This window comes from Triturus cristatus, chromosome 5_2, assembly GCF_964204655.1.
Source record: "Triturus cristatus chromosome 5_2, aTriCri1.1, whole genome shotgun sequence".
In the NCBI taxonomy this organism is placed as follows: domain Eukaryota; kingdom Metazoa; phylum Chordata; class Amphibia; order Caudata; family Salamandridae; genus Triturus; species Triturus cristatus.
Window position 1 is genome coordinate 536090719 of NC_140588.1, and position 16687 is coordinate 536107405.

Consider the following 16687-nt stretch of genomic DNA (forward strand, 5'->3'; position numbering starts at 1 on the left):
AGGTAAAACAATGTTTTTTTTATTGGACCTTTAGAAATTAGAAAGAAATGGCTGTCTTCAGAACGGAAATGGTAATATGTAAGTATAAAATTACATTTTCTTTAGTCAACACAAACATTTTTAACTTTCCAATTTAAAAACATTTCTGAATGCATGCTGAACTTTTCAATCAATGTAAATACTTGCATGAATAATTAACACTCTTATGCTGTCATGTGAATGGTCCGTGGACGTAAAAACTGCCAGGAAATATTTTTCATGTTTGCGTTTTCTATCTTTAAAAATATATATTTTTTAAGTATTCTATAGATGGGCACCCCTTGCTATCACTCATGCATTTACATCAAATCATGCATATAATCAACAATAAATACACTCCCAAGTGGACAGATACAGAAAACTCTTTCAATTCTTTCCTAGCCATGAATCGTCATTTCAGTCTAGTCACTGAAAATAGATATTAAACACTGCCCCCAAGTTTTCAAAATAGTAGAAAGCATAATTAATTTAAGTCAAATCATTTTAATTTCAGAAGCTTGAAAACTAGAATAATAAAATATCTCTCTCAACCTGAGAGTCGGGGCAACTGAAGTCATTCAGGTTGAGTGCAACCCAAAGAGGTCAATGGCGGAAAACCATTTTTTTGGGCGGGCGATGTTTGCATCATCGGTAATCCTGAGGTATATGAAAGTATTTTTAGATAGGAATAAGGTGGGTGGTACTCAAAATTGGGAACCTGAGAGATGTTGAATAATAAAGTGTTCGATCCACTTTTAATGTGTTACATAGTGCTCACATATACAGTTGTTACAAAGTACAAGGTTGACAGTGGAGTAGCCATGGCAGACCTTAGACTGTGCTTGGAAAAAAATAGCTGGAGATAAAAATCCCCCCAAATAATCCAAATGAGAGTTCTGCACTAAGGAAAACAAAGCCATTAGAAGAAATGTACCAATGCAGAGAGTCTACTTTCAAAGAAAAATAAATTACTTCATGATTTTAAGTAGGTTGTTTTTAAAGAACAGGAAATTCAGATAGACAAGATGGAGATTAATTTTAAAAAGTCTCACGTTTTTTAACTGTGTAGTTTGAAGAAAGTTTTTCTAATGTATAAGTCTTATCTCGTTTTTAAATTCACTATAAAATGAAAAAGGGACACTGGAATCGCTCAACAAAAGCAAATGCATAACTCATGAAACTACAATCCAAAAGTTCAAGCGCACAGGCATATCCCAATCTACACTGAAAGTAAAAGAAACCGTTTGAGAATTTAAACATGCACTTTAATACAATCCACAATGTTGCAAAAAGACAGGTCTTTCTTAATTTACCAAAACTCTACGAACTCCAGAAGAACAGACACCCGGATTGGAAAATGGAAATTACATCAAAGATCATGCAAGTCAAACTCATGACTTTGTTGGTATGTTCACCAAGGACTAATACTGTGTAATATGGTAAACAAGCGAGTCATTGTTTCCCCTGTAGTTCGTTGACCCCGTTCAGATTGTAAATTATGTAATGTGAAGGAGGAGCGTGGCCAAACAAGATGGCTGAACAGATGTAACTCTAGCTACTTAAGGACGGTTATCCGGAAGAAACAAATTCGGAAAGAATGCTGTTCTTGAGCCCGACCACAAAAATCTGGCCCGACGATTGATCCTGTAGCTCTGACGCCACCTTGGTTCAGTGAGGAGACAGGATGGCGAGAAACGGAGGCCCAGCTGCCAAGCTGAAGAACACCGTGCCTGGCCGCTTCGACTCCGGTGGTGTACAGGAGGTAGACCGAGCAGCAGAGCTGGCGATACCTGGAGGCACGACGGGGCTCGTGACCGCGATGTCGAGGCAGCCTTGGAACTCGGATGGCGGTCCCAGCGGGCCTCGCTGAATGGCTGAACGGGGGGCTGACCTGCCGAAAGGGAAGTCCCGACTGCAATTCCAAGACAGGCGGGGAGATCCAGTGGAAGACAGAGGCAGGGTGAGTCACCGAACTCTTTGTAAAGGCAAGTGGAGGGAGGAAATTGGGCTTGGGCCGCAGTCGAGCCTACCCCTGTGAAGTTAGTGGGCCTTGAGACGCACTGCTGGAGTATCGTGGCCAACGCAGTGGGGGCCTGACATACATGGAGCTCACCCCGGTAAGGGGAATCACAGTTCAGTGACAGGGGGATTATACTTGTGAACACCGCCCTGCTAGAGCCGGCGGGAAACAAACAAGAGACTGTGTGACAGGCCCGCCTGAAACCGGGTGGGTCGCCCTGACTCCAGTTGTGGGAAACAAGGAGTTCTGGAGGACTGAGTGAGCGGCGGATTGAGAGTCCTTCATACACTTGAAAGGTCAGGCCGAGGGTAGCAATTGGATACACGATAGGCCGTAACCAGCCATATGGAGTGAAGAGACTCAGTGGTGAAGCGAAGTGGTGTGGACAAGAGGCAAACCGAAAAGGTCTCCGGGACAACTGGAAATTATCCCGGGAGCTGTAAACACAGTTAAGTGGTGAAAGGATAATACACAGAAGTACTGCCTGAACTGCTGATGTGGGGTACTCGGCATGCACCGGAAACACTGAAGCTGGAGGGAGTGGGGGCTCACAGTGAGTGATCCTCAAGACAAACTAAGTAATACTTATACCGGCTGGGACGGGGATTTCCATGGTCGGGTTCTTTGGGTCAAGAGCACGCTGGGTTCATTGATGGAGGTGTCTATGGTCGAGGCAGTGCCTGAGGAAGATTTACAGCAAGTTCCTGTGGGACGAGGATACTGTGACACATCCGGGGGGCCCGCTTGACTAGGAGAAGAGACAGTGATCCCCAGCCTGCAGCCTTTGCAGGGACCTGGCCCACGCAGGACCTAATACATCAATATGGTGAAAGGCCAAGGCACCCGCGTACAGTCAAACAAGACATCCAATTATGCGCAACCATGTCTGCCAGAATTGGCGCAACAGGCGGCGGACGCAGAGGTGCAAGGAGAGGAGGCCATACACTCGGTGAGCCCAAACTGTTCAAACCCATCAATGGCAGATATCATGGCAACAATACAGTCTACTAAAAACAACATGGTCAACAAAATGCACGCGGTGGTCATTGAAGTTAACTTACTAAGGTGCGACCTACGTAAAGTCACAAGCAGGGTCACTGCAAATGAACAAAGTGTGGAGGCCCTACATTCAGAAGTTAAGCTACTGAAGGAAACTGTTACGGATTTTTCAAAGCGTGTGTCTATACTCGATGACAGAGTCGAAAACCAAGAGGTACGGTCAAGGAGAAACAACTTGAGATTTGTGAGCTTCCTAAAATGCGCGGAGTGGCCCTCCTCAGAACTGTTCTTGGAAGATTGGATTACTAAGGTCCTGAGATTATCAAAATATTTCAATATTGAAAGGGCACTGGTTCCTCCCCCGCGACCCGGGACACCGCCATTAGCTATTATAGCACACTTTTTCAACTATCGTGACCGGGATGTGATACTGCAGACCACTCGTCACAGGTAAGCGCCATCTTATGAAGGGCATCGCATTGCTATTTTTCCGGACGACACCCACTGTGTGCAAGATCAAAGGCGAACAATCATGGCTGTTAAAAGAAGACTATGTGATGAAGTATAGCCTGTTATTTCCAGCTAAATTAGGAATTGAACATAATGGAAAAGCACTGTTTTTCTTCTCTGCGATGGAGGCATCTGAATGGTTGTATTCTGTGGGGCAACACAGAGCACAGCGGGGCGAAGGCTCGCAAAGATCAGAACCCTTGAAAATATCAGAGAGAGCAGGGAAACAGAATAGACCCCCTACTAAGACACAGTGGACAGAGATGGATAATACGGGTCAAATCCGGGTGTGCACGGATGGAACATTACAGTTAGCTGGCCCCTCTTCAGAATTAGATACCTCCACGCAGGACTTACCGGTGCCTCCTATTGCTTCTTAAAAGAATATGTCATGATCAGGACATTGAAATAAGAATAACTCCTAACGCACTCAGATAAGTTTTGAGTGGGATTGATATTATGGTGGTAATATGATGGGGAACTGTTCATTATACTTATCCCATGTGGCCGGCGGGAAGGATCCATCCCCCCACAGAGGTTGAGGCATGCACGGTGAACTAGAGGTCTCTACCTCGCACGCCAACGTCTGAGCACTGGCAATGCAATCAAGTCCCGAGGTATCAATATTACAATTTAAAATGTCGAAGGACAATGATTATAATCTGATAGATATCAATAGTTTGGGTGGTTATTGTGTTGGAAGAAACTGGGAGGAAGGGTGTGGGGCGGGGGGTGGTTCCTAGAACTCTGTCATGGGGGAATGGGACACGCATCACGGACCAGGGGGTGGGGGGAAGAGGGGTGGTTTTGGAATGCTTGGGACTTCACTTGGTTGGGTGGGGGTGTAGAAATCCCAAACTGGAAGGTCGTACCAGCATCACAGTACATCTTGATAATGAAGTGGGAACGATGGACACGGGGAAATAGTTTTTAGAATGGCAAGTAGGGTTACCCGTGATCAAACTACTTACCTGGATTGTGCGGGGTTTAGCAATGTTCATAAAGCGGAGACAGGTGTTTTCTTATTTAAAGAGGTATAGGATCTCTGTTGCATGTTTGCAAGAAACGCATGTCTGGGGAGATACGTTACCATGCATAAGACGCAGATGGAGTGGGACAGATTTACGCTACTTCCTACTATGGGTTTGCTCGAGGAGCCCTCATTTGCATCGCCCCAGGAGTCCCATTTCAGCACCTCCATCATGTAGTGGATCCGGAGGGGTGATATGTTATTCTGTATGACAGTCTGGACGGGCAAGAGATTTGCCTTATCAATGTATACGCTCCAAACTCTGATTGCCTTGAGGTCTTCCCTGCCGTGGTTGCTGCGGCGACTCATTATGTAGGGGCGGGGGTAATACTGATGGGGGAACATTCATTGTGTATTAGATGGGGAATTGGATAGGGAACCTCCCAGACAAAACCCTAAACCAAGACTAACGGGGACATTAGGAGATACTCTGGCTGGAATGGGTCTAGAGGATATAAGGAGAATAAGGTACCCAGGTATAAGAGCCTTCTCCTGTCACACGCCTGAAACGAATACATTTAGTCGACTGGATCAGTGTTTCTTGAGTGAGGAATTGATACCCGAAGTGTAGGGCAAATCATACCTACCTAGATATATATCAGATCACTCCCCGGGACTCCTTACACTAGATTTCAGACGTCCCAGACCGGCAATACCTACATGGGGACAGCAGGCTGAGGCATTATCTGATCCACCATTTGCAAAGACGATTGATGAGGAACTTACCCATTATTTTAAGGACATCTGGGGGACGACATCTAGAAAGGTGACGGAGTGGGAGGAAATTAAGGTGGTGGTCAAGGGAATATGCATAAAAACCTCATATGGGGGACGGCAGCAACTGGAAAGGAAAGTGGCAACCCAGGAAAAGAAATTACAGAGATCAGAACCACTCCTGCATACACACCCACAACGCATATTAGAATGGAGTAATGCCCGTAATGGCTCCATATGGAGGGGGATAAATCAGGGGCTATGCATGTCAAGTTGATAAGAAATTAGAAACCTACACCTTCTATAGTGCAGATGAACGATGTATATGGGAATATGGTGTATAACCAAACGTCGATCCTAGATATTTTAATAGCACACATGGAAGAGGTATACACCACTAAAACGTCTCCTCCTCAGGAGATGGTGCGAGAGTTTCGGTCTAAATTGGACCTGCTATGTCTGGAGGGAGAAAAATAGGTGATGGGCTTGATAACCTGTTTACCAGAGAAGAAATAATGGGCACTATCCAAAGATTAAAGCCCGCCAAGAGTCCAGGCACTGACTGCTTGCCAGCAGAATTTTATAAGACGTTTGCACCATTGCTGGTTGACCGCCTCTTAGAAGTATATAATGAGGCTCTACAGCTCCAGACCGTGCCAGATTCTATGAGGGAAGCCCTGGTGATTATAATTCCCAAACCTGACAGGAAACCACAAACAGCGAAATCTTACATATCGATTTTTCTTTTAAATTTGGACATTAAAATCCTGATTGGAGGGCTGGAACAATGCCTTCTACCTCATATGGCTTACTTGGTCCACCCTGACCAATCGGGGTTTATACCTAAGCACAGCACAGCGCATAATCTCCGGCAATTGGCCCATGTATGGCACTCCCCATGCATTGAGAAGGAGGATCATGCTATGGCGTTGCTTGATATAGAACAAGCTTTCGACTCGGTAAACTGGGAGTATATCTGGGTGACACTGAGTGTGATGAGGATGGGGTAAGGATTTCTTAACTGGCTCAAACTAATATATATATGCCCCCACAGGCTAGGATACATCTGGGGAGATTAATTTCTAGGGCCTTTAAACTCCAAAGGGGCACCAGACACTATTATTTGCGGCGGTCATGGAACCATTAGCGGAGGCCCTGCGCCACCAATTGGAGGTATAGGGGATCGGGTTAGGCGACACTAATCATGTGGTTTCAATGTACGCAGACGATATATTAGTATATATTCGCCAACCAGCTCAAGCAGTCCCTAAATTACTGGATATATTATATAAATTCAGGGAGGTATCAGGCTTGAAAATAAACCCCAATAAATCCAGGGAACTCCCCATTGGCACAGAGACCACAGGAGACACTTCCAGATGTGGGGCTACAATGGGTGGACGCTGACCCTAGCAAGGCATTTGGAACTTAATATAGGAAAAGTGGTTGAAGGTATAAGAGGCTCGATACGCTTTTGGTAAAAGCTGCCTCTATCTCTAAAGGACAAAATTGCTATTATAAAAATTATTATACTCCCCCGATGTTTGAATATGTTTTCAACTTTCGCTGTATGAGGTCCCAGCCCATTTCTTCTTAACACTGAATACACTAATAATAGAATTACTGTGAGGATCAAATCGGAAGAGGGTGAGGCTTGTGACACTGCAGAGAACATGGCAGAATGGCGGGTTAGAGGTTCCACATCTGGAGCTGTATTACATGGTATCCCAACTTCAGCATGCCATACACTGGTTGGACGAAAATTTAAAATGGGAGAAAAGATTTCTCGCGGGCACATATGGAGGAGACTCACTAGCGACTCTCCTGTTGCTGGGGGCGAGTATTCCTCACACTTGCCCATACATGATCAAACATGTGGCACGAATATGAGAACGCTCTGTAAAGAAGGTGTGGGGGCATGCCCCATATATGCCATTATGGGTGATACAACCCTTTGCAAAAATAGCGGCCTTGATGTCTGTCCGTAAGTGGAAGGAGGGTGGATGTACGACGATGGGAGATCTTTTTCACAACAAACTTTTCAATACCAGATAAGTCCATGTTCGAATTAGGAACTGGGCGATTTTTGCAATACGGAAGGATATAGCAGGTTACTAGAGAATTACGGGCATCTATAAGGGAGGAGCAGACAGTAACAAAGGTGCTGCAGGTCATGCTATACATGGCGCAGGGGGGGGCGCTTCATTACACATCTATATAGGGCACTGCATGAAGATTTAACAGCGGCACACCTACCAGTCCAGGCCTAGTGGGAGGAAGCCCCGGGGAGCCCTTGACTGAAAAGGATTGGACCAAAGTCCATGAAGGGGTTAAATCGATAAATTCAAGCATACAGTTTAAACTGAACCAGTATAATTATATACACCAAACCTACCTCTCCCATAAAACATTAAGTAGGATCTTCCCGACTCGGTCGGATAGGTGTCCCCGATGTAGAACCACTGCAGCGGCCTTTTTGCATATGATATGGTCATGTCCAATCATATCCCCATTCTGGATGGAAATATTGGATAAAATAAAGGAGGCCACAGGATGGAACGTGCCTAAAGGAATACAAGAGGTGCTGCTGGGTCTACTACCTACCCCCAAAAATAAAAAATTGAGTAGGAAATTTGTAATGCTGGGGCTTGTGTTAGCTAAGTATTACCATTTCTTGGATGAGACCAAATCCCCCGCAGATAAAGATGTGGCTAAAAGATATAGGCGAATGGCCAGCGGGAGAAACAATATGCATGAAAAGGGTCAGGCGGGACGACAAACTAGAGGACGATCTGCGGGCATGGACGACTATATGTAAAGGACTTGCAAACACCGACAGCAACACCGACCATGAATGCTCCCCCTTAGCACAGATACATACACAATAAGACAAACTAGACACCAGGTAGACATAAGAGATATTGTTAGGGAATTGACAGATGGAGAAACCAGATAGAAGGTGATGCTGGAAATGTGACACAGTGTTGAGAGGGTGGGGGGGTTTCGAATAGTAAAGGGGTTTTGATGGTATCCTTCGTTAAATACCACAGTTTGGCATAGTAGATATAAAAATACACTGATCTAATGTATCAAAATGGGAAATGGGAAATGAAAAGGATATGATGTAATACATCCTACTGTATGGATGTGAATGAAAATGGTCGATATATTGTGCAAAAAGTCAATAAAGAAAATATTTTATATACATATATACATATATATTCACTTAAAAAAAACATAGGTTTCACACATGTTATAGTTAGCTGGACATTTCACTCGTAAAAAACCAATGAAATTCCCCCGTCATCAGCAGAGGATTGCGGTCGCGTGAGTTATAGTTGCCTGCAGTAACTATAACGGGGGAATTTCATTGGTTTTTTACGAGTGAAATGTCCAGCTAACTATAACATGTGTGAAACCTATGTTTTTTTAGGTGAATTTGCAAGGTTTTTTTAAATGTTAATTCGTAACTATAACGTGTGTGAAACCTATGGTTTTGTCAGTGAATTTGTACGTTTTTTTAAATGGTAAGTTATGGGTTTTTTTTCCAGGTTTTACACCGTGCGCACCTCGCGATTTAAAAAAAAAAAAAAAATGTTTTTTTCTCCCTTGGGGGTCCTTCTGTGACCCCCTGACCAAGGCTAGGGGGTCAGGAACTGTCCACTCTGCCTCCTTTTCACGTTCTCCACCTTTGTTTTTCACCCGCTCAGACTGCGAGAGACAAAATGGCGGCCGACACTTCCTGGTTTCGACCGATTCGAATGTTTAACGACATCTAACAACCAATCAGAATTGCGCTCGCGCACGGCAGGGTGCGTGCACAGTGCGCGCACGGTGCGCACGTATAGATATTGATATGCTTTTAAATGCTATTTTCTCAGGAAATACTGAACAGATTTACACCAGACCTGCAAAAGGCACTTTCTTGACCTTATGGCTACCTCTCTGCCAAATTTCAAGTAATTCTGTTCAGCCGTTCGGGCTATAGCTGTGTCTAAAGGTCCTATGGAAAAATGCATGGGGAAAACGCGTTTTGGGACCCCCCTTTTTTCTCAGCCCCTGCTTGACGAATCACCCCGAGACTTTCAGGGTAGGAGCTGAACGGAGCGCCCCATTAGTTTTGAAAATTTCGCGAGGATTCGTCAACCGGCGCCAAAGTTATTCAAAATAGAATTTTGAGATTTCCTATGGAAACTAGGTTGTAACTATAACTATCTACTGGCGACCGCCAGTAGATAATATATATATATATATATATCCACTCTTACCTGACATCCCGGCTTCGAGTGGCGTGTTCGTTTGATTCAGCGCGTTATTATTAGTGATCGGCGAGCACCATCCGGTGATTAATGATGTCCAAAGGCGTCCAACGGTTCCGGATTAAATGGCGCTCAAATTGAAGGTGCGGCGCCCTTGCGGCTTGGACCGCCGCTATTATGCCAACAATTTTTCCCTCAGTTTGAAAGAAAGGACAGGGTCGCACTCCAGCGAGTTGTGATAATCCTTGATATTTTATTCACAAATCATCCACAGGTTCCGAGATGCACAAGAGAAACCAACGCGTTTCGTCAGCGTCCGCTGACTTGCTCACGGTTAATTCACTCATTCAAATCAAGTATTTTTAAACAAAAAAAGACAGGAAATTGACAAACCCTCCTTTCCTGTCATGCGCTGGGTGGTTAAGATTCCCCGGATTTCTGGGAAATGTAGTCCCGTTAATTAACCAATGTATACTTGTGTATTCATCTGGATTTTAAAACGAAGGGCTAGATATCAACATAATAATAATTGCAATGCCAATTGTGTTGATTCATAATTAAACAATTTTCATGGTTCGTCAAAGACCCGTGTTTCGAAGTCACAATCGCATTATAAATGAATACCCTCTAGTGGGTCGACATTGCGGTGTGCCCTCTAGTGGGCCTACATCTTGAGACCAGGGCTATAGATTTAAACCATCATATTCATTGTAAATTTCAAAAATTAGTTACACAAAATAACCATGTGTTCAAGTAGGTAACAATGTTATTGGAAAAGTCAATATATTTATGTTGCTGTCTAAAGATGTATATATAATTCTTCCGACTGGTTCAGACCAAACGGTGTCATGATTCTAAAGTTGATGATATGTCGTGATTCCTTTTGTCTTAATAATCTCTCCCAATTTCCTCCTCGTGTGTTAATTGGTACTGTTTCAATTCCGAAAAACTTTAAAGACTTCCAATTGCTGTTGTGGTGTGTCTCCATATGCCTCGCTACCGCGTTGTTTTTGTCCTTGTTTTTGGTAGCCCTCGTATGTTCCAAAATTCTTTTCTTTAGCTCACAAATGGTGCTTCCCACATATTTTAATTTGCAGGGGCATTCAACGATGTAAACAGTGTATTGGCTCTTGCAAGATATTAGTTGTTTGATTTTCCAAGTTTTTTTGTTTGCCATTGTGATCTCACTTAAGGGTTTAGCAATTTGGCACACCTTACAGTTTTGACATTTAATGAAGCCAGTCTTTTTTAACCACGTTATTTGTGCTTTATTCGATTTAAAATGACTGTGCACCAATCTGTCTTTTAAGTTTGGAGCTCTTCTGTAAGTTATTACAGGGTGAGGTCCCATTATTTTTCCCACAGTCCCATCCAATTGTAGTATTTTCCAATTTTTTTGAATAACATTCACGATTTCTTTAGATTCCAAGGTGTAATCCAAGATTAGTCTTATTGGTTCATCCGTGGTTTCTGGATCTTTGGTTTGTGTCAAACACTCCTCCCGGGTTTTCTGATTAGCTTTGTTCCAGCATTGTTTGACAGTGTTTTTGTTGTATTTTCTCTTAAGAAATCTGTTGATTGTGCCTGCGCTTTGTTTCTTCCATTCTTCCTCCTCACTGCACAGTCTGCGAAGCCGGAGAAATTCTCCGTAGGGTATGCTTGACACCAGAGAGGGTTGGTGGAAGCTCGTTGCTTCAAGGGTGGCATTTGTTGCTGTACTTTTACGGTACAATGTTGATTCCAAACAGCCATTTTTCACATATATTGTGGCATCCAAGAAATTGATCTTGTTCTTATTGGTTTCATATGTGAATTTCAAACTCGCGACACTATTGTTGAGGATTTCAAAATATTCACTGAATTCTTTCTCATTTCCGTTCCAGATTATCAATAAATCATCGATAAATCTTGCCCATTTGATGATTTTGTTTGTGTGTCGCTCATGTTGTTTGTTCCATGCCACCTCTCGCTCCCACCAGCCCATTACTAGGCAAGCATAGCTTGGGCTAAAAGAAAAACCCATAGCTGCCCCATTCTTTTGACGATAAAGGTCATCTCCAAAGAGAAAAATGTTGCAAGTGAGGCAGGACAGAATCATGTCACATAGCATATCGTTATGGTCTTTAAAATGGATATTTCTTTCTTGTAGGAAGAATTTAATAGCTTTCAAACCTAAGTCATTGTCAATGTTCGTATACAAGGCAATTACGTCCATTGTTATTAACAGGAAATTGTTTTGCCAGGTCACATCACGTAGATTGTTTAAGAGATCAGTAGTGTCTCGGATGTAAGACTTTAATTTCACTACATGTGGGATTAAAAAATGGTCAATGTAATTAGCCATGGGTTCAAAAAGGGATCCTTTTGCTGATAAAATTGGTCTACCAGGTGGTGTCTTATAGTCTTTGTGTATCTTCGGGAGAAAATACATTGTCGCAAGTTTGGGGAAATCCACAGATAGATATTTCCGTTCTTCTTCATCTATCAAGTGTTTTGCTGTCCACAGATTTAAATTGTTTTCCATTTCCAACTGGTATGACATGGTGGAGTTTGTGCTTAATTTCTCATAGTATCTTTCATTTTGCAACTGGCGTAGTGCCTCAGAGATATATAGTTGGCGGTCCCATATTACCACATTACCCCCTTTGTCCGCCATTTTGATTTTGATTTCCTTATCATTCGATAATTTTTCCAAGGCCTCCTTTTCCGCTTTTGTCAAGTTCTCCTTGCGGTTCACTTTGTTGATTTTAAACAGATCGTGAATGACAGCCTCCTGAAATACATCAATTTTGTTACCCGGTGGCAGTTGGGGGTAGAATTTAGATTTTGAGCGTTTGTTACTGAGACTGGCCCCTAATTGTGGAATTGCTGACTGCAGGGGTATCTCTCCCCCTTCTTCCGCGTTTTGGTTGAGTAGTGTGAGATAATCATCGGCCTCTTTTGCCAATAAGGTTGACGTGGGAGTTTCCGCCATGTGGCCAATCCTCGGTTTTTTCGGGTTTTCAAGAAAGTAATAACATTGTTACCTACTTGAACACATGGTTATTTTGTGTAACTAATTTTTGAAATTTACAATGAATATGATGGTTTAAATCTATAGCCCTGGTCTCAAGATGTAGGCCCACTAGAGGGCACACCGCAATGTCGACCCACTAGAGGGTATTCATTAATAATACGATTGTGACTTCGAAACACGGGTCTTTGACGAACCATGAAAATTGTTTAATTATGAATCAACACAATTGGCATTGCAATTATTATTATGTTGATATCTAGCCCTTCGTTTTAAAATCCAGATGAATACACAAGTATACATTGGTTAATTAACGGGACTACATTTCCCAGAAATCCGGGGAATCTTAACCACCCCGCGCATGACAGGAAAGGAGGGTTTGTCAATTTCCTGTCTTTTTTTGTTTAAAAATACTTGATTTGAATGAGTGAATTAACCGTGAGCAAGTCAGCGGACGCTGACGAAACGCGTTGGTTTCTCTTGTGCATCACGGAACCTGTGGATGATTTGTGAATAAAATATCAAGGATTATCACAACTCGCTGGAGTGCGACCCTGTCCTTTCTTTCAAACTGAGGGAAAAATTGTTGATATATATATATATATATATATATATATATATAAAGTGAAGTGAAGGCAGAACTTGTGGATAGCTATAAAGTATCAATCTCCCCCATTGTGGTTGCTCATTAACTCCGGAAACCAGGTGAGGTCCATGGAGGACACCAGGATGCTCGGCAAGACAATAAATTGTGAGGCGCAAAATACCCTCACTGCAAATGATCTAGTGGAAGAAGCAAATGAATTCCTGCTAGTTCTCAAAAATATACATTAATGTTGGTTACCACTTGCTACACCTTGAAATATCATGCATGTTCATCGCAAACCTTTCTAGTCATTTAGATTCCCAAAGATAAAACCATTTTTGGCATCTGTGGGGTGGCTAAGATTTTTCAAAACTGCATCAATGAAGTGCTGTCTAGGTTGACAGGAATAATTACTGTTACAGGGACATGTTGATCCATACCGCATCTTTGACATCACATTCCCTGCTGTACCCAGGTCTGCTCTGAGGCAAAATTATGACAGTGGCCCAACACTTTACGTCAACAAATTTGAGTTTTTGAAATCCTCCTTAGAGTCCTCTGGGTATCACTTTTTAGCCATCTATGGTGTAGCTCCAAATGCAGAGAAAGTTCATGACATCAAAATGTATGCAGCACCATAATCTGTGCCTGAAGTATGCTAATTCCTGGGGATTGTCACATGTTGAGGCTCATCAAGAATCTTACTGACCTGACAAAGTTCCTAACAGATTTGCAAAAGGTAGAGGCCTTATGGGAGTGGTAAAAAAAGCATGATATATTATACCAAAAGTGTCTTAAAGGTCCATGACATTGGTTGTGGTTTGCTAGACCCCTGGGTCTAGGAACTGTGCTCCTGCATATACAAACCCAGGAGAACTGGACTCCAGTACCAAGTGTGAGCTGCAGAACAGTGTTACTCTCACATTACTAAAAGTGCCCTAGCAATCCTCAGGGAATGCCACAATTTCTATTTTTATTTATATGGCAAACGGTTCAAGGTGTGCACAGATTGCAAACCAATCTTTCTATGTTTCAAAGTTTTTTGTCCAAGCCTCGAGCTCCAACAAACATAGATGTTGCTTCTGCAAGAATATTCATTCAAGGTTCTATGTTAACCTGATGCATTTGGCCAACTGACTACTAGTCCCTTCATCCAAGAGAAGTCACTCATGTTAATGCAGCAGAAGCCACTGAACATGAACAATGTGTGTGATTGATACGCGATAATTCTAAAGCAAGGGTGATACTTCTTGAAGGCATGATTGCTGCTATTTTAGATACTGAATGCATTTCCACTGCAAAGACTTTCACAGAATGTAATGAATGGTTTAACATTCTCCAGGGAATTTCACATTGTACAGAAGAGCACTCCATAATGTGCACCACAAACTGTCAGTGACACCCAAGGGCTTGGTCCCACTAGAGAACCAGATCATAATCTATACAACCAAGATCCTTCATATTGTCGAGCTAGGGCACGCTGGCCTTTAAGAAGGCCAAGATGATGATGTGCCAGAAGGATTGGTTCAATGACTCTGGCAAGTGACTAAAATACCTGGTGGGCAACTGTATTTGATATCAGTCAACAAGATTGGGAGACTTACCTTGCTCCAATAATTACAAGGATATTCCTGAAGCACGTTGTTCCAAGAAAAGTGTAGACCATGTGTCTCCATATCAGTGACATTTGCTAACTATTACCCATCGCTTGATAGAAATAAATCACACATGCAGGGCACATAGGCAATGTCTGGGGTGCTTAAGAAAGAATCCTGCTACATGGGCCTGGTGAATGCCTGGCGTAATTTACATCCAGACACAAAAGATTACTTCTTTTATTCACAAGTGCACCTATCTTACTCCCGCATTGATCACTTATTTGTCTCCTCTTTCTTATTAAATACCCTCAGCACAGTTGAGCTCGCATGAACGCCCCATGCTGGCCACTTACATACACCACTGCGCTGTACAAGACGCCATTACAGAACACTTTGCGATCAATTCCTAGCCAAATACCTCCCATGTTCTATGGGACGGCTTTAAAGCCACCTACATGGAGTATTGACGTCCATCTCAATAGCTAGGATTCGGGATGCGCATCTCTTTGAAGCAAAACTCACTGATGATATCCTCACACTAGAGCGCACTGATAAGCAACATCCAACACTACGGGCCAAGCGTCAATTGGCTATTCTGCAGGGCAAACTTCTGGCACATCGAGTTAATAAGGCTGGGAGCTCCATACTCACTCTCAAGCAAAAGTACTACGAGGGAGGGGATAAGGTTGGGCTGTTAGAGAGGTGGACAGAGCTAAGCTTATTATAAAAATCTGTATACTTTGGGGGAGATTACCCCACTGAGATTGGCACGTACCTCCAGAGCTGTCCATGGCAGTCACTAGACCCTTGCCTGGCTCGCAACCTAGTGGAGCCTTACTCGACTACTGAGCACCTGCTTTCCAAGGGTTAAATGTCCCGGTCCAGATAGCCTCCCCTCGATTTTTTACATGATTTTCCTTCCCCAGCTGCAACCCCACTTGTTAGTACTTTACAATTCCTTCACCCATGTCACAGGCCTCATAGCGTCCATGTCCAACTCTGAAATCACACTAGTTCTTAAACCAGGCAAGTACCCAAAGCTTTGCTCATCTTTCCTGGACTGATCGACCTAGATCAGGTGGGTTTCATACGACATCGACAGGGATCCGACAACATTTGACGCCTGGCACACCTAGTAGAAAAGGCCCAGAGACACTCCATAACCACCCTTCTCCTTTCCTTAGATGCTGAAAAGGCTTTTGATCGGGTTAGCTGGTCCTTCCTGGAATAGGTCCTCCAGAAAATAGGACTAGACCCGGTTATGATCAGTAAAGTCATGGCCTCATACTCGGCCCCTCCCGCCTCTATCCGCATCATTGGCCAGACTACTAGCTCCTTCCCACGATCCTGGGGTACCCAATAGGGTTGCTCTCTATCTCCCCTTCTATATGTCCTCAAACCTCTTGCCATCCATCTATGACTTTTGGCAGACGTTAGGGGGATTCTTTTAGGAGGCCAAGACCATAAGGTTTTGCTACACGCACTAACTGAACCAGGCACCTCCCTCCCTGCATTAGTTCAGATCCTCCAAGCTTACAAGCAAGTGTCTGGTTATAAGATCAACCTAATCTAGGCCTCACAATCACAAATTCCCTGACTACCTCGTCGAGCGCAAACTGGTCGCAACATCGTAAACCGATTCAGGAAGATCTTCGGAGATGGAAGCCAGCTCACATCTCCCGGTCAGGCTGTATCAACATAGTGAAAATGAACATCCTGCCCCGGCTTTTGTATCTTTCAATCATTGCCCACACTATTACCTCAGAGGCCATCACCCGGTTACAGGCAAATCTGAGCACTTTCATATGGAAAGGGATGCGCCCCCTAATTTCTGCTGTGCTTTTCATGCTCCTGTGGAACCGAGGAGGACTGGCTTGTCCCAATCTCCAGGATTATTACTGGGCAGCGCACCTACGCTATCTTTCTGAATGGGTAGTGCA

The 16687-nt window shown here is 43.4% G+C and overlaps 1 protein-coding gene across 1 annotated transcript in view; it reads right to left on the bottom strand.

The window, feature by feature from the left end:
• Nucleotides 1-16687, bottom strand: part of LOC146823261 (C-C chemokine receptor type 4-like) — a 49238-nt gene that overhangs the window by 2314 nt on the left and 30237 nt on the right. The gene's annotated exons all lie outside the window — the stretch shown is intronic.